This window comes from Calliopsis andreniformis, chromosome 12, assembly GCF_051401765.1.
Source record: "Calliopsis andreniformis isolate RMS-2024a chromosome 12, iyCalAndr_principal, whole genome shotgun sequence".
NCBI lineage: Eukaryota > Metazoa > Arthropoda > Insecta > Hymenoptera > Andrenidae > Calliopsis > Calliopsis andreniformis.
The window spans coordinates 6394213-6414201 of NC_135073.1; the positions used below are offsets into that span (position 1 = coordinate 6394213).

At 30.7% G+C, this 19989-nt stretch overlaps 1 protein-coding gene across 2 annotated transcripts in view; it reads right to left on the reverse strand.

The window, feature by feature from the left end:
- The window catches only part of Invadolysin (leishmanolysin-like peptidase, invadolysin), a 274526-nt gene that overhangs the window by 57024 nt on the left and 197513 nt on the right, over positions 1–19989 (reverse strand). The gene's annotated exons all lie outside the window — the stretch shown is intronic.

Below are 19989 nucleotides of genomic sequence, written 5' to 3' on the forward strand. Positions count from 1 at the left end.
TAGAGGAAACTTCTCTGTATTGAATCACTTAGAGAAGTACCTCAATAATTCGGAAATGTGTTTATATTTTTGAACAAAAACATTTGAGAAAACTAAGCATTCTAATTAATGCAGAAATTGAATAAGGAATTTAGGGAACTGGTTTCCTAATTTAAAACTTATGCTAGTTATACTATTCATATATAGGATATCGCATATTTTCTAATTTAATACGTAGATTCATCGTTATTTTAAATTTCAAACATTTTGGAGTAAATTTGATGGAACATGTTTTATAGTATTATAGTTAAAGAATTTTGCAAATAGAAATTTTCTTTTTACCCACTTTGAAACTTGTATATTATTTACTTGTAACAGTTTTCTCGTGGAAGTGGAATATTATCTGTATACATATTATAATAAAGACATGCGCCAGATACAATTGAATTTTTTACGTTCGGTTAAAATAATTGAAAAAAAAAAAAAAAAAATTATTTCTACCTGCCCTGACAAACGATTATATACGAATATCCATTACAGACATCTGTCGATTCAATCAAACATTTCCGATGATTTATCGAATACCGTATAATAAATCATACTGACACGAATAAAATTTTCAGTTCGACCAGAATTAAAGTATGACAATTCATACAATAGTATTCCTCTGAATTATTTCAGTACAGAATATAACAGTATTTATTATTTGGAAAGCATCAATACTATAGTCTTTCGTGTTCTTGAAAACTAGGATCTCTTAAAAATTGAAACACTAAATTAAGCAGCTATCTATAAACGTTCGCCACTTTGTATAAGTGTTCTATTGCATTGATCATGGGAATGCATGGGAAGTAATGGCATTTAAAAATTGGGCTCACGTACGACTAAATGTAAGACAAGGAATTTCAAGCCTCTTTATACGTATTAAAATAGAAACCGGTTGCTGACATGAAGCGGGAACCTCCTTAAGTTGCGAACAGTAGCTACTGAGGCTGTAACAACGCCTATGGTTGCTCGCTGGGAACAATACGCCCTTTTGTACGCTTGTAACCTTTCGTGATCGTGAATCTGGGATGATAGCTTCTTTGTTACTTTCCAATGGGACGATGAACTGGTACAGTTACTCCAATTGGTCTGTGTTACCGAATCGTGACTAACAATGATGAGCTCGTCAAATTGCATAATCAACAACCTGTGCGAAGTATGTACATTTCGAGAATAATTTAACGTGCTTGAAGAAAATGTTTAATATTTTTAGGAGATTTCCTGACCATAATATGAATTTACTCAAATTTTTAAATTAGGGTGATTTCAAAATATTGTTGGATTTTTCTACAGAAAAAAATTGATTGCCTTTGATTATAAAATATAAATAGAAAGAAGTGATGTGTTTGATAGTCGTTGGAAATAAAAAAATGAATTAGTTTTAATAGCTAATAATAATTAACTCATTTATTTACAAATATTATATTTACAAATATTATATAATTATTTTTAGGATACAGAATGGGCAAATTATTAATACAGAAAAACAGAAGATATTAGAGCTTTTCTATAAATGATGTTTTCCTTTCCATTATGTATTCATCATATATTCATGTCTCTTCTATGACCTATCAACCGTGAGTTGGATATTTAGCAAATATGGAATATTTATACCGCATATTTAATTTCTTAAATAAATAGAGAAACAAAATATTATTAAAGTCTGGTAATGTTTAAAATTTACAAAATTGTGTGAGAATTTAAAAGCAGTCCAAACACTTTGTGTTAGCAGTCATCACAATTTGAAACCATTAAAGAGACTGAGTGCTCAATCCTCTTTTTATTTCCTCGAAATATTATTTATCGATATTCTCTTAGAAGAAACTAATGTATTCGAGAAACTTATATTGAATTTAATTATTCAAACAGTTCAATATTCACTTAATTTCATCTCACTAACTCAGTAACTGCTAATCAGCAACTGGCCACAGTAACTAACATTTAGGAGATAAACTGAAAATTCAGACCTCGTTACGAGACCAGATAAGTCGGATTAAAATCTTCGCTGACCGACCTAAAAAGCGAGGCAGAGTTCGGTACTAGAAGAAATCAAACGATAGGACTCTAATCGCAAGATTAAAGTTTTCAGAGCTGAGCTTCCGGATTATAGGATGACTGGCTCTTGCTTTCTAACAATGAGGGGAATAACGAAACGAGTTTGGTCCTTATGAACCGTACAACCTCCTAGTAACTTTTGGATCCGTTAAATCCGCCTTAGCGTGCTCCAACACACACTGAGTAGCCTATCCCGTCACTTCACTATGATGAGGTTACTATCTACCCTTTCGCAATGACCTTCTCGGTAGATTGTCCACGAAGACTGGGACCAAATTACTACAGAGAATTAACTTCTTAATATACGAGTAATTCGAAAGAAATTTTTTACTATTATTTTTCTCGTTTCTAATTGCTGTAAGGGTTGCTCTTTGTAATTGTATTTAAGCTATACAAATTTAGACTTAATGAATATTCTATTTAAATTTAAATTATTTTTACTGATCAGATCAAGTATGTTCTTTTCTTTTCTTATTTTATAAAATTTTATGAACACTTTCCCAGTATCATTCCAAATTGCTATGAAATTTTATCGTGTGACGCAGCTGCTCTAGAAAGTGAAATATTTTGATTAATGTAAATACTCAATAAATTTTAACCTTCTGTTTTTTTTTTATTTGAAGAACAAAAACATTAATAAATGTAAGATTTTTTTAAGTATGTTTAAGGAAATAAAATATTAAAACTTCAAAGACATTACTGCATTTTAAAAGTTTCTCAATAGAAACTAGTTTTTTAATCGTTTATTTTAAGAGTATAGACGCCAGCTTTTTCTTTATTAAGTAAACAATATTTATTTATGTTCTACACTTATAACAGGGATTCTCTTTTATGCACTTATAAAAGAGAACAATTTAGATATATTGTTTTTAATTAAAAACATTTATTAATGGTGAAGATAAAAAATAGAGAAACTTTGTAATTTGCATGTTGATATCGTCGAAGCGTATAGATTTTCTTTTTTAAAGAAAACCTTTCGAGTTATTGCCGAGGAAATGCCTGAAATATTGGTGAAAATTCCAATATTCATCTTTGAACCCGTTGCCAAAAGTTGAAAAATAAAACTAAACAAAAATTCGTACGCTTGATGGTAGCAATACAAAAGCAGCTATCCTAGTGAATATACCAGACTTCTGTCATATATTGCACAGTGGTTCCAATTGTAAATAACACTGCCCTTAATCAACTGTTTCATCTCTTTCAAAGATTTTTTTTTATGTAATGCTTTCCACTGAAAGTCTTTCTTAATTAAATTTGTTATAACACGAATTAGTGTTATCATACTTGTGTCAATTAAATTATTATTTTTTTTAATGCTTTAATCCTGAAAGTAGAATACATGCAAATTATTGAAAGTGTTAAGTAATCTCATAAAAACGGTTAAATAGTGGATGACTAATAGGATGAATTTCGTAGAATAGTCGCAAATTAATTTACCATCGAGGATAGTGGGTATTGTAACTGTTGAAGTGGTCAAATCAATTTGTGCTGATGTATCACGGCGTCATTTCCTTGTACAATCTAGTGAATTGCAATTCCCGCGTCCCTGTACTCTTCCTCTCTTTCCTCTATTCTTGTTGTGTCAATATCGTTTACGTTTGATACTTTTTTCCATCTACTTATCTTTCTGCTGCTTCCCTTCATTCCGCTGCACGATTCGTTGAAATTGATACTATTTCCACTGTATACTTCACTTTACAATCTTTTTTAAAGTAAGCTTAGTTAGACTACAGAATACTTTAAGTTACACTCTTTATTTCAATATGGCTGAAACGTATACTTTTTACTTTCACGTACATATTTTGTCGACTTGTAAAATCAGAAAAATTGTAATTCAATGAAATAAAATGGATGGAATTATATTTCTAACGTTAATATGAACATTTTTGGTAAAAGCGTAGTAATAAAGATGTTAAATAGAAAGTTGTGTACGTACATACATTTGCATTTTAATGGAATTAGTAGTATATTAATAATTAAATTCAATACATCCATATATCTCTTACGTATAGTATATTTTTATAAATTAAAGAAGCAAGTTTTCACAATACGAAAGCGTGTTTCCTTTTATGCAATAACTTCACGTAGTATATATACAATTTATTGTTATCGGATTTTAATTGAAAATTGATCTATTTACTTACATCTCTTGTAAAAGACATTTTTGAGGTGTATAGCATTAATATTCTTTTTCTTGAAACATGTTTTTGCGTTTCAATAAAGAATTAAATTATGTTGCAAGATTGAAAATGATTTAATATTGAAACGTCTTGCCTTGATTAGCAAATGAGTTATTGTACCCAATCAGTGATTAATGAGAATCACATAACTCTCCAATTACGAATGAAGAAGGTATGAATTAGTAAACTCACATTAAAAAGTACTAAATCAATTATTTAGAAACACTCATACCTTAGGTAGAATAATAGTGCTATTCAGCTAGTACTTATTAGATAGTGAAGCCTACTCAGCTAGTATCTATTATGCAGTCAAGACTATTCAGATTCCACGATCGATCAATTATAGGAGGAATTAGGCTTCAAAACAGGAATTTAGTTAAATTAGGTCAAAGCTTACTTAAGCGAATCGATATTTTGGGTGATTAAGTAATTTGGACTCTAACTCTGAAGTATTCGAATTTGCAAATTACTTAAGCATATGTAACAAATAAACATTAACGTTCACAAACTTTCAAACAATAATAATTTCATGAGATATAATTTAAAATAGTTACTATGTGATTGAACTTAACATTTCCCTGTTTTTAACAGTATTTGAATAGATAAAAAGGTGTGAAGGATGTCGAGAAATCCTGAACACATACCACGTTAATGATTCAGTCTCTACCTACTTAATAAGGAATTAATTTAATTAATTAACGTTAATTAGTCCTATATGAGTATTTTCTTTACATAGCATTATACTCACAGCATCAATACGATTACGTCCTATTCCAATACGTATCAGTGAATACATAATCGCCACTCCACGTAACGAATTTTATTTCCACTCATGCAATTCACAGCACTCGTTCAAAGGTAACATTAATTTGTAATATGTGTTTCGCCATATAACTCTTTGTCGCCCTTCAAACTGCATCCTGTGCTTCTATCGCATCGTTTCTGTCGTTACTGCCTTCGCATGGATACGCGGGAAGTCATGTTTATGTGATGCGAAAGACGATAACATTTGTTTGCGATCACAGCTGTCAGTGGAGCGTTGCAATACCGATAATGACAACATCGTAATTCGCAGGATGGTAATCAGTAATGCTCGAATCAGGAATCAGCAAATGAGACGTATTTGGGAGACAGAAGGCTGAAAATAGTGTCGCTAGTTCGGTTCACTGAAAGTACGTGCATACACACGTGTAATGAGTAATTGGAAGATTAATGGGTGGCAAAGCTATAATCAGTAGTAGACTAATGGTATCGTGTGCGATATACAAGTTGACATATAAATGCTTGTCAATATTTCAGAGGTTAAACTGAAATAATTTCATTTTTACAAGAACACTTTTCTCGTTTAAATTTAGAAGCTAAAGTATTTTTTGAAAAAGTAAACATTACTAGAAATGTACATACTTCTTTGCACAAATGACTCTTTTATGTGAAGAAAATTTGTTGGTTTCTTTTTTGTAACTTTAACTATAAGTACAAATATTTCTTTAGATAGGAAGTATTTATATTAGAATGAAACCTATGAACAGAAAATTTGTTGAAATGGAGTAGTCTGTTTTTATTGAAACTCCATATTACTTTTCTTGTTTTAGGTATTACATATGTCATGATGGTTTGCGTATAGCCAATTGTTTCATAAAACTTGCCTTCAGTACATTCTACGTGTCTTTGAAATTTTAAATAAGATCGTGCAGATCGAACATTTAATACTTCTAATTGTTCGATTTCTACCTTACAAAACTTCAAAATATATTTCAAATATGAATAATATATAGAAAACTAAAATGTTATATGTTATGGGTTAATTCTTTAAAAAACTCCTAAAAGTCTATTGAAAATTGAGTCCTCTAATGGGAATATTATGTAACATATTATTTTGGAAATTTCTGTATAATTTTATTTTATTCAAACTTGGTATCTCCAAGTCCTAGGATGGACTCCAGGATGGAAATGGCGACCCTAGGGCACTCTAGCCATCACTGGGTCCATTAGTATTGATAAAAGGTTTTGGTCGATTGTTTCTCGGTCAAAATTGAATCCAACAGACAGATTCTAAAATAGTACCTACCAAAGAAATAGAAAAATTAAATGGATTTTCGAAGACTGAATACTTTGTCGTATCCATTTCATTTTACATTTACACAATTGACACAAAATTCTGTTAATGAATAGTCAAGTGAAAAAAGTAAATATAAGATAAAAATGTATATTTCACCACTAACTCAAAAATAAGCAGAACATGACCAATAAAAGAGACTTTGTATTTGAGGACCATGACTCCGCAAATACAAACAGAGTGTGTAAACTCAAGACCAAGGAGGCCAGGAAGAAACGGCGGGTGAGGCTCCAAAAGGAACAAGACAGACGAAAGAGTATAACAAAGAAGAATAAGTAGCTTGCACAGCAGAAAGAAATAGAAAGAGCAGGTAATTTCAGTTCGATTACCGAACTCGTTAAAGGAAAGAAAAAGAGCAAGATAGATTAGAAGAAGCCAAAGAGAATGGTTCCAGAAAGCTGTGAAATGGCAAAAACGGTGAAAGCAAATAGAAAGTAAAGGGTATAGGAAGACACTATGAATCAAGAAAAAGAAAAAAATTGAAAAACAGTCTGTGGGATTAAAGAGGAATATAAAAAAATCACGATAGGAAAACCCTATTGCGAGTAAAGAGATAGAAGAAATTAAAATGTCAGGGAAGTAATAAGCAATTTAATCACCTGACGCAAACAGAATCTGGAAAGCAAATGAGGAAATTAAAAATGAAAAGAAAAAAGAAATAATAGAAGAGAAATTAAAATTAGTGTATGATTATACTGCGTCTAAGGAATGAAAAAAGCGAATTAGCGAATGTATGCTATGGATAAAAATGATAACAAATCATTAGGGGCATTTAAAAAATCGAAACTGTATTTTTCATTTATTAACAATATGTTCTCAAAGTATAAAACAATTATATGATTTCTTTATAGTATATCATCTACTCTGTTAATAAAATAAACGATAGGGAAGAAAACATAATATGAATTGCAATATCTTCATCAAATGAATAATAAAACGCATAAAATTTATTGCACACACACGTATTTATCTTTTACCGTTCAAATCCATAAATTACTTTCTATTCAGTTGACAACAAATATCACGTGACACTTGAACAATCGAATAACAATAGGTCATTCGTAGAAGAAGTTTAGAGATAGATATTGGTTGATGTTAAACAAAATACCAGTTGCGTTCAATCACAAAGGTGGTTTGCGGTGTTCCAATGAATCAAGAATCCAAGTCCAATGAATCAGGGATTCGGTAGTGATTTACAGCTATATGGGGATAGAGAGGCACTGTGGACGATGCGCAGGTCTCGTGGGGCTAAGAGGAGACCATAAACCTCAGGCTATACCGGAACTTTATGGACGTTATGCACAGATCTATCACGATCAACGGATTCCCACAGATGTTTAAGAACGATCAATGGTGTTCGATGAGCGAAACACATTTTTAAGTCTGATATATTGGATATCTACTATATCATATGATCAACGCTTCTAATCTGAGGTCTCCTTAGGGTTTTACTGAAATTCCAAGTGGTTTAGCTCTGTTATTGACGATACAAGGAATGTATAGAGACAATAATGGATGAAATATCGTAAATTTAAATCAGTTTGTTTATAAACGGGGCATACTGGTTTTAGAATCAGAAAAATCAATTTTGTTGATTATACTTCTGCTTCTCTGTTTTTTTTTACGATTCAGATTCAGTAGCGGGATGCTGCTAATTTCTGTCATTTTATTGTGCTATCGACCTTCAAGGTCAATTTTACCACTAGTAGGATCTGCAACGTGATTTCTTTTCTTCATGAAACAAAGTAATTTAACTTATTAACCTAAACCCAATATAGTTCCATTTTGTTTTTTTTCCTTTTCAAAAAAAAAAAGAAAGGTGTGGAGAGGTATATTTTGTCATTTTCTTCTCACAAAGTAGTACGACAGCATAGAAGAAGCCGCTTTCAGGTTTCAATTATTCCTATAGGTTGTTCCAAATTTTCTTGTCTTCAATACAGAAACTCATCGTCAGTATTCCCACATAGGTTACTCATTAAATTTATCAAATTTTTCTGTTCCACATAGATATAACTTATTACTCGAGGAAAAAGTAAAACATGCTTCGAAAATTTCCTGTGTAGGTGAAAGCCAGAACGTGATGACGATATCTAAAATTAAAAGCTTCCCTATGATCATCAAAGCGGCATAAATTGTCGTTAATCTAAACGAACGATCTTCGCTTTGGTTTCCGTGACGATGCTTTACTTTTATTCGTATTTGATTCCGGTTGGTGATTCTGAGACGTGACCGTTCGGCCAGGATGCAAATGATGCACTCTCCAGAATTAAAGTGTCTAGAGCTACACCTGCACCCGACTGCAACGATGCGGAAGGGACGACGTGGTATCCCTCTTTGATGGACGAGTGCATCCTGTACATTTCAGACGCTCTTTCCGTTTTCCATTTGTTGAATTTTCTCTTTTTTTTTTCTCTCTTTTCTTCTCTTCTTTTTTCCCTGAAACGATCGATGTTTCTGCACTATGTCCCGTTTGTTGTACACGTGCACACAAATATCCGCCTGGTATTTATTTCCTTTCTTCTCTGGGTTGCATTACACCTTATGGTAGCGAACAACAACATTATCCTTATTAACATTATTACTTTTCTCATACTCTACACTAAATAAGATCTCATTAGATAAGACAATGTTCATGTGTGTGTCAATTTTTTATCTGTGTTTATATTCGATTCTACTATATGAATATTAGTATACAAGCTTACGGTTATAGTTATGAGTTTTACCCTGTGTTGTAGTTATGCGAGATACAGATGGTCGTAAACATATACGGCCACATTAGCTCTTTAGTAAGTGTTGTATAAAGTTATATGTTAAGAAAGAGGCAAATAATGTGAAGTGTATCTTTAATAAGTCTTTAACAGATACTTGAGTAAAATTATGAAACGTTTCTTTTTAAATATATAATGTTGTCACATGAATAAGTAATAAATAGATGAAGACCTACTATTGTATTAGGGTGGCTGGATATTTTTTTGACCAACTGAATGTCCACCATTTTTTGATTCAATAATTAACAATATTTAAATTCCTGAATAACAGTATAACAAAATTCTGATTTAAGGTAACAAGTATAGCAGTAGGCAATAAATTTGTCCAAGGTCATTTCTTTGATCACAAATTAAGTACAAAAAGATTCAAGCAGAAAATTTGTAAATTATATTCGATAATTAAGGTATAGAGTTTCCAATTACAACATTTATCATACTAATAATTTTTCTATTAATATAACAACAAAATAAAAAAAGGTGAACAAAATATCAATTACATAAAGTGAAAGAGTTTATATTGTTTAAGACAAAAATGCTTAGCACTCAGATTCCCATTTCTAACACAGTTTCTACCAGTCTCATTTTTGAATCTCATTCTGAATTCAATTTCTCAGGCAGCATCAATTACGGTAAAAAAGCAATCGCCCAGATAACTGTGAATACATTACGTGGCATAGCGTACTGTTTCATGCAGAAAAAGGAAACAACGATGATAACAGGACAGTTCGCAATTTTTCATAAATATTAATTTTACGTGGAAATTTCATGTACGAACTCTGCTCGTTATACATCGTCGGTGGCGTTCGTGATTTAATTAATTATCAACAAAAAAATGTTTTCACGTAGTACAGAAACTCATTAGCAGAGCAATTCGTGAAGGGGCGTGTATCCACTCGAGCTCGCGAACTCTCCAGAAAACAATAACTCTGATTTATTTCGTGGTAAAAACATTCGTTGTTGGAGGCGGGAGGATCGGCAAGCAACTTTTGCACGCGTAACCATTCTCAATTTGCGTTTTAATATTTGTCATCGAAACGGTGAACTACATCTGTAATTGGCAACGATTAATTAATTGCAACAATTGAACTGAAAACTTCCTTATATATACGTATATTAAAAATATGAATTCTATAACACATAAACAAAATATTTACATCTCGTCGGAATAATTAAAATTTTTTACGTACACGTATGCAGAATGGGATTCGCAAATGCAATTATCTCGATGCTGTCATAAACAATGACTGTACTAAAAATGAATGCAAATAAGAGACGTCAGGAATTATTCAATTTACTTTATTATTTGTATTTTTCAAAATTTCAAGTATAGTTTTAGAGTTATAAGTGATATTTAAATTTTGTTTATTACAGAAATTGCTTAGTTTTGAAAAAATTTAAACACCTCTTAAAACCTTATTCCGTTGACATCTTTAATTCAATTTCTTGTGGTAGATACTTATAAATAAGTTTGTAAAGTTTGTAAACTTATTTACATGTCTATTACTAAATTTACTCAACTGTCTAAAAACTTCGAAACTTCTTCGCAACTACTATAAAGAGTTAAAATAAAAGTATCAAAATAAAACACTGAAGATTAATCGTTTAATACTTATATTTTTTATATACATATGTGTAAACATATACTCGGCTTAGAATATTGTTATTAAAAATATTTGTACACTAACATAATAAGATTTCGAAATAAAACAACTTAAGCTTAATTTAAATAAAAAATAATAAGTATTTATATATATTATTGGTTTATTATAACAATTTATTTGTCTTTACAAAGAGTGTTTGTATCAAATATTAAAAACAACATATTTTTAATTTACATAAATTTTTACTGTATATCAGTGTGTAAGTTCAATCTATATTGTGCTTTATATTAGTGCTGTTAAATAGCTTTACTGCTGATTGTGCTTTGTCTGTGCTTTCTTTGGCAGAGAAATATATTTGTAATGTTAAAATATATTTGTAGCTTGTTAATGAAAAAACAGAAAAAATACTATTTAAGTATTGTTACATTTAACTTTAATTATCTTTCGATTCTAATTTCTCCATATATCGTACACGTATATTTTTTATGTCCTCGTTACTCACATTAAAATTACATCCATGAGAACGTTGCACATTGCACCATAAAATATTAGTTTTCTTACGTAGTTTTGTATATATCCATTCTTACCTGTAACAAAAGGTAAAACAAATTGCTAGATATTAAAATAAAACATACACTACAAATTTATATTGTATACTTAATTAAAATAATACAGAAGTGTATAACTGATGATTATGGGTTATTATACAGGGTGTAAGATGTGTTCTTTTTCAAATAGGTACCTATTTGACGCAGGTACCTAATAGGTACCTATTTGAAAAAGAAGATTAAAGTAACGATTTAACGTAAATTATGTAAAACTAGTACGTTCTGATGGAAATGATTAAACCACTATGATCAATTCGCTGCACTGAAACTTTCATTAAAATGAATCCATAATTTGGAACATATTAAAATTAATAGCTATCATTATTAAAGAGAGAACTGCCTGAAAAGATAAATGCATGGACACATGAATAATAAATTGTGCGTTCACTTCACATTGCTTTGATTCGAAATACGTCAATTTAGGTTAATTCCCTTAATTTAAGAGAAGCATACGCTTTTGCGGTATTGAAGCAGAGGTACTATCCTGTAATTCCTCCATTAGTGTGGACTACTATACGTATAGCTTTCCGTATGCTAATTGGGTCTTCACTACTCAATGTTCGCGACTTCGTTAATCGTGTGGACAGTCGTATCATTATTAGAGCAATTTGTTTGAACAGCTGTCAATAGATTCATTTAAATTTTCGTCATTCATTGTTATTCTGATGCAATTGTTAGTATGCTTCTTAGAGTCTAATTAGTTGTCTGGTGATAAGGTAATAAGATAAGTTTAATTAATTGTTTGTGTCGAATAAATTTAAAGACACTTTCGTTTATCGTGAATATTAATTTTTCCAGTGACAGTAAACTTTCATTACTGTAATATCAATAAAAGAAATGTACGAACGTATGTACAATAATAAACGAAATACTTGATTATTGAACTAAAATTTTGATATTTTAGACGATGTTAGCTTACAAGTAGCTAATAGACATTATTATTGTAACATAGGATTAATTTACATAAGAAACACAGAAATCACATAATTTAGTATTATTGTTATATGTACACAAAAACACCTTTTTTCTATTCACAATATTGTAACTGCTATATTATCGTTATTTGTATCATCCTTGCTTTTCTTTTTAAAATTAGTCTGATTTTCTTCAGTTTCATTTTTGACAAAACAAACATGAATTGCCATCAAGCTTGTTGCTGGTTTTCAGATTGAAGCAATTGAAAATTCTTTACTTTGATTGAATTAGATATGAACATCATATGTAAAAACTAAACCATAATAATAATTCAAATAATTAAAGTTTACTTCCCAAAAAAATTAAAAAATTTTTTTTTAAGAATAGTAGAAGAAAAACAGGGCATCCAATATATCTAATAAATATTTAACTCACTGTCACGCTATGTTTATTAAATGTTAGCATAGAGACCCCAAATTTAAACAAAATTATCAATAATGACTCTTTTTATTTTAGAGTTGCCTTTGCTATTTCATAAAACTGGAATTATTACAAATTTAATCCATCCTACAAATTATCACAATTCAGCAATCGAGGTTGCCACCTGCTCACAGATGACATGACAATCAAAATGACGAAGAATCAATAGGATCAATCTATGACAACGCACGCATGTTGCAAACGTCTAGCACAAGCTCGTAACAGCGATCAGAATAGCCGTCCAGTAACTATAACTCAAGTACTCCAGGTATTGACAGTTGGATGCAAATGACGCACCGCTGCCGCGAATCAACGCCTGTTTCGGTTTATGCGAGTCAACAGCAAGCAACCTCAGACAGCCGCGAATTATTATAGACCAGTGAACCTTAATAATATGCGACTCGTTGACTTATTTAAATATTCGAAGTAAGTTGCTGGGAATTATGTATTCGTATGAATATTCAGGAGAGACGATTGTGTACATATGTATGTAGCGAAAGCTGTGCCTGATTCTACCACAGGTGTACGCAATAACGATTCCGCTGACTCTGTTGCACCAGGGGAGCTGCGTACGATGACCATTCGTTCCAAACTTTGGCAATTTTTCCTCGCATAAATGACTTTCAACAAGCGAGCTCACGCCTGCGTGGAAATCGTGCTGCTCTCAAGTTGTGACAGGGGAGAGAGTTGGAAAATGGAATATACCTATTATCTTTCTTAACCTAGGTTGTCCCAGGACGACTCGAAATGAAAAATTGAGTTGAGAAATGTTGGGGAATTTCAGAGGAAACGTGCTGCGAGGATATTAATTTCTTTTCTCATTTTTTCTAAAGAAAATCAAAATTTTAGTGTATCAAATTTAGGTAATAATATGAGACAGCAGTATCTTTATACAGGAGTCACGCAACTGTATCACCTGAATTTTCTAGTAAAACATTTGTTGTATGACAACATATTTTCAACGAAAGTTACTCTCAATATCAAACAGGTTTCGTATGAAATATTTTAACAATAACATAAAAAATTGGAATTCAATAATGTAAATCTACTAAAAAAATAGTGAATGAAATGTTGCGTTTACGCAACTTTAAGCTTTAATTTAGCATTGTGAGGTTTTAATTGATGCTAATTTATACGGCGCCACTTAAAGTTCTGCGAAGAAAATTGTAAGACAAATATAGAAGTCAAAATGTTAACTAATAGCATACCTTTTTAAGTGACAGAAGCATATAGAAAAACGTCATGAATTGGAGCAAATATTTGTAGCAATTTATAATAGGCCTTGCTCTATATTAAGGCATTTAAGACTCTGTCTTATCGTATCCATCACGCCTCGATGCTTCGAACGAGACCTCGTTTACGGGACTCCTATTAGAAGCATGAAACTATCACAAATGCTATCAGATGAACGTTAATCGTTACTTAAACTTCTATTTCAAAAATAATACCACATCCTATCTTGATGTTTTTAAACGTAAAATATTGCTTTCATTTATCAACTATATTTAAAATTAACATAATTCTAACTAATTAACTAACTGACGTAACTCTCTGCTTACAAGGGGAGGAAATAGTGAGATACAGACCAGTTTTGACGAATCTTTACTTGTGAATTTTTATCGAAAATAAGTTGACACGTGTTTGAGTGTTTATTCGAATAAGTGTTAAGAATTGAAATATATGCATGTAAAGTTTTAAATATTTTGTCATCGTGAGTTCGATACTCTGTACACGTAAAACTTTGTTTTTCCTTCTCCACTTAATTACATTGTAATTACTTATTTTATATAACGTATTTAACAAATTTATACACTAATAATAATAATATTTATTATAGTAACAGACCGAAAGGGCAGTTGAGTATCTTGCCCACCTTTCTGCAGCGCTTCTTTGAAACCCACGGGTGTAGTACAAAATGTACACCTTGTAGTACATGTATTCATTACGTTATGTAAAATAAATAATTACAATGTAAAATAAATGAAAAAGAAAAAATAACATTTTACATACACAAGAAATTGAATTCACGATTATGAAATGTTTAAAACTTTACATGCAAAATCTCGATTATTAAGACTTATTTGAATAAATGCTCAAACACGTGTCAACTTATTTTCGACAAAAATTCACCAAGTAAAAGTTCGTAAAAATTGGTTTCTATTTCACTGTGTCCTCCCCTTATTAGTTTAAAATTTAGACTTTTATTAAGACTATTTCATCTAATTTTCAATTTTTAAACGACTAAGAAATGAGTACTTGCAATTGTTTATCCACATGTATAATTCTTAAATAAGAATAAAAAATAACACGTGCTAAATATATTGTGAACAATTTAGAACAGCTAACAAATATTTAAACGTTTAATATAATGTCAAATCAAAGTAAGGGTTTCTTTTACGATATGGAATTCGCAGGCTGAGTTTCATTAAACTGATTACAGGGGAGAATATAGAAGGCAAGAAATACGTTAGAGAATAGAGAGACTATGTGAGTTCAGAAGTTCATATCGGAAAGTTACTTCGGAATAATCAGCATAGGTAACATCTTGCTAAGATGTTATAGTTGAAGTTACTGATTGAGTCCATAAGATAATTCTATGCAGAAAATGTTTTTACTTTAAAATATTCATCGTTCGTGGTAACTGAATGGAAAGAAATGAGTATTATGAAAACAGAGAAAAATATACATACAAACATTTACGACAACAATATTCAGTTACAATAATAGGGAATATATTTCAAAAACGTAATAATAAAATGAAACAAATAAAGCACGAAAACATATTTTGGTCATATTGAAAATATAAAATGAAAATATGAGTGTATGGCGAAATATTTCATAGAATGAAAAAGCATCTTTTATTACAAATAACAGATAAATTGGTCAGACCTCTCAATAAATTTAAAAATATGAACCAATCAGAGGGAAATTAACAAAAGGTACAAAATATGACAAATATTGTACAATAAACAAAATTTAGTATAAACAATGAGGTCAATAGAAAAATAAAAGTATAAAATACGTCAAACAAAGAGATAATTTGAAATTGATTTATTAATTTTAATTAAAGATATTCTATTCAGGTCTATAATGTACAAACGAAAAGACAAGCTATACATGCAGGGTAAGTCACCTAACGTTTGCACCTCAAACATCTTTGTTGTTTTTCAAAATACGTCAAATGTGCTAAGGAAAAAGTTGAATGATTCGATGGAGCTCATACAATACCAAAAGAATTTTTTTTTTTGTTATTTTTTTAGAAATGTCAAGGGCAACCCAGCTATTATGACAGTTTTGTAAAGAAACATCTTCCAACAAAATTAGCAGATCCTCTTGCAATAACATTCAATAACATTGAATATGATTTTAATATGTTTACAAATCTCACTCGTGATAAACATATTTTGCTTTTATGTTTTAAATCTTATACATTTTCTCCGTTCGTGACCTTGAATGACCTTGAATAATAATAGTCACTGAATTCCTAATGAAAGGGACTGTCATTGTAGGTGTTTAAAAAGAGGTGGTTCCATTTTAAAAAATGGAGGTGACATTAATATCTCTAAAAAAATGACAAAAAAAAATTTGCTTGACATTGTGTGAGCTCCATTAAACCATTCAACTTCCTCTTTAAGACATTTGACGTGTCTTTAAAAACAACAAGGACATTTGAGGTGCAAACGTTAGGTGACTCACCCTGTACAGCTTCCCGTGGAAATGGAGTTCGCTGCTAATATCAGAAAGGCATTGTGAAATATAATTACGAGAACACGCGAGGAGGAATTTGGAAATGCGATTCCAGGGTGTAAGAAATAAGGAGCGACAAAGGGTGTTACGGAATGCGAGAGCAGTGGATGAGGGAATGGTTCCAGAAGACGGAAGCGGTTAGGGAAAGCCTGGATCGTTAGAGTAATAAGAAGGTTCAGCGTCTGGCAGGAAGGATCAGCTGCAGTATTCTATGTAACACAAATTAGAGTTACGAAAATACGACAGTGAGCTAGAACTCGAAGTAGAGCTGCTCTTCTGTGCCAATTTAATTTAGTGGAGATACTTCTGTATTAAAACGTGATATTAATCCTCTATAAAGAAATCAAAATTACCGCAGGTTATCCTTCCATGCTTTATTAGTAATTTTATTCCGATATCAACTTTGCATTACTACAGAATTAAATTAGCGATAGATTTAAAATTAATAGGCTTCATAGCCTTGCTTAATGAATAATAGAAGTATCTACACATTAAATATCTGAACTCTAGGAGTGATAGTTTAATATTGTACATTTTTTTTAGTCTTGGGTTCTTACGTGAACATTGAGTTAACAAGTAAAAAATAAAATTTAGTGTATTAGAAAAACGTAGCCATGTGATACTGAAAGATGTAAATTATTATAATTTTTAATTTAGTTTTCTTTAGGACAGCAAGAAAGAATCTTTTCATGCAAAAACATTCACAATATAACAAATATATCAAATATCCTGCTAAATAAAAATTAAAATAAGAAAAAAATAATTATTTGAATTCTACTTTACCAACCTGATCAGTAAATTATTTTATTCCAATCAATACATGTGAACACTAGAATATAAACTTTCTTTCTAAATTTCATTGGCTTAAGTAGCAAATCTTTTTAGACTGATAACTCGAAAACGGTTATATTCTGAGTTCTGTTACTATTCAAAATGAGTGCTATGTTCAATCTCATATTCTAATGATAGATATTCTAAGTTTCCCATATAATTTAAAGTCACGATCGTGTTAAGGCGCTCATCGCGCTGGTGCACGAAAGATAGGTAGCCGATTAATAATTCCATTCGATGATTTTGACAGGTTGAACGATACATCGTGTATTAGGCTGGCGATGGAAGGTTGCGTGCTGCACTTGCGTAAATCGTTTGGTTGAGTATGAAATACGCCATTTATCATGCGATATTGCGATTAACGGCAATGTACGTAGTATTATTGATTTATGTACGACGGAAACACTTTCGTTTATTTAACTATACGATGCATCAAGTAAAATAAGTAGAAGGTTGTGAGCACTTTGACTGACGTTAATATTGAACAATTTATGAAGAATTTACAATTAACGCATATTATATTTCTATATTATCTATATTATACAAATTGTATATACGTAGGTCCACATAATTGTTTACATACTTATGTAAAACAAACGTACTATATATATAGATATTAGTGTTTGAGAAAGATCTATTGATGAATTAGGATGCAAGTAATGTATTGTATTTTTTATTATCATGTAAATTACTTTGAATGAGGAATCGTCAAAAATGAGAATGAAAAAGAAATTAAAAGACAGTATAAAGTATGATAAACTCTTATATCAAAGAAGTTGTAAAAAAAGCTATAAAAAAGAGTAGAATTACTCTAAATGTTACAATGTCTTTTTTTTAAATTTAATTTGATACGATGTTTATTACATTGACGGTAATATTTGAATCTAATTGTTCCGAAAATGTTCTATTTAGTTCAGACATGTCCCTGTGCTTAATTGACTTAATTCAGATTATAGAGCTAGAGGTAGGTATTAGAGATAATAGAGCTCTTATGTAGAACGACCACATTCGAGTAAGATTCGAATCACCTGAGAAGGTCAAGATTGATGATTAATTTTCCTGTTTTTGTTCTATTAATTGTTATGCTTTGTTAGTTCAGGATTATTTAAGAACTATTGTTTTCCATTTGAAAGACTAAGTTTCAAGTATCCGTATACAGTTCAAGTTGCAAAAAGTGGTATATACAATATAGTGTGTAAATATATCATAGTATTTGTTATAAACATGTGGGTTTTACCTGAATGGGAAAATGATTTTTTCAAGAAGTCATTTGATCAGCATCATTTCTTTTATCAATTTCCGATAAAACATTTTACAGTATTCAATTATAATGATCAGTTTCGCTTATGAAACTCTCGAATAATAAATAAATGACTTTTAATTCTTTTCAATAAAAGAAGAAAATTTAATTGTGAAATAACAACTTTATAAAATATTTATAAAATGTATATAAGATATACGTAATATAAATTGCATGCGACGTCAGACGTATCTACTTACGATGTGAACTACTGGCTTATGTCTGACCACATATAGAGTATTTCTACTGAACTCCTAGCTGCTGAAGCACAGTTTACATATAATGAAAAATAAAATACAATACTAACAATACATTCACTGTTACCAAATTTTTCATTGTAACATTCATATAAATGTGGATCTAGATAAACGTCAAACATAACAATATTCAATAACATTAATGATGCAGGTTCATTATATTGTTTCTAATAATATTTCTTAAGTTCATACGTCAATATTACCATTTGCAGGCTACAAATATTCTCAGTCTTAAATATCAGTTAAGAAGAAGTATTGAATGATAAACAAAATTAAGAAATTTGTAAACAGGTAGATACAGATGTGAATCATTAGAATCATCACTCAACTATAGTGGACTTACGAATTCATTTAATTATTTTAAAATTTGCGCTGAGAAGGTATGTTTGATTCACTGTTGTTTTTTTCATTTACACTATATTTTGTCTTCATGAAATCTGTTGGAGCTAACAAACACTGAGGTTGAAGAGTTTTTAAACGCTCGAGCTTATTTGTCGTAAACATTCTCGTGTGAACGACGTCTCGTAAATGGAAACTTCAGTGTCGATTATCAGTGATTGACGTGACAGTGAACACGTTAAAGATAGGTACGTCTTTAACGTGCATATAAAATGATGTTGAGGACTAAAAAACATGACACTCATGCCATGCACCACTGAAAAGCTTTTCTAGAAGTTATAATCCATCGATACTACTTTATAACATACCTATTAATACAGTTTCTACGATGAAGTAGACATCTAAATTTAACTAAACTTGAATTAAATATTGAAGTAGACATTATTATGTCAGTGAATCTAACAACAGAGGAGAATTTGAAGAGGCTCTACAATAGTAATTAATTCGTTCATTGTTAATCAATAAAGGTACAATTAAAATTAGAGATCAATTGCAGGGCCATATAATCGATTGATCGAATTATACGAACAGATTGGGCTAAAGTATCTGCTTCATTTACTAGGTAATTTTTTGTATAGAAGCGACTCCTTGGGTGACATGATAGAAATTCCACGCGTTCCTTATAAATGGTCTAATATCCTATGAACTCATAAGGCGCGTGGATCTGAAATATGTGGAGGTGAAATTGAAAAATATTTTCCAGGAGGA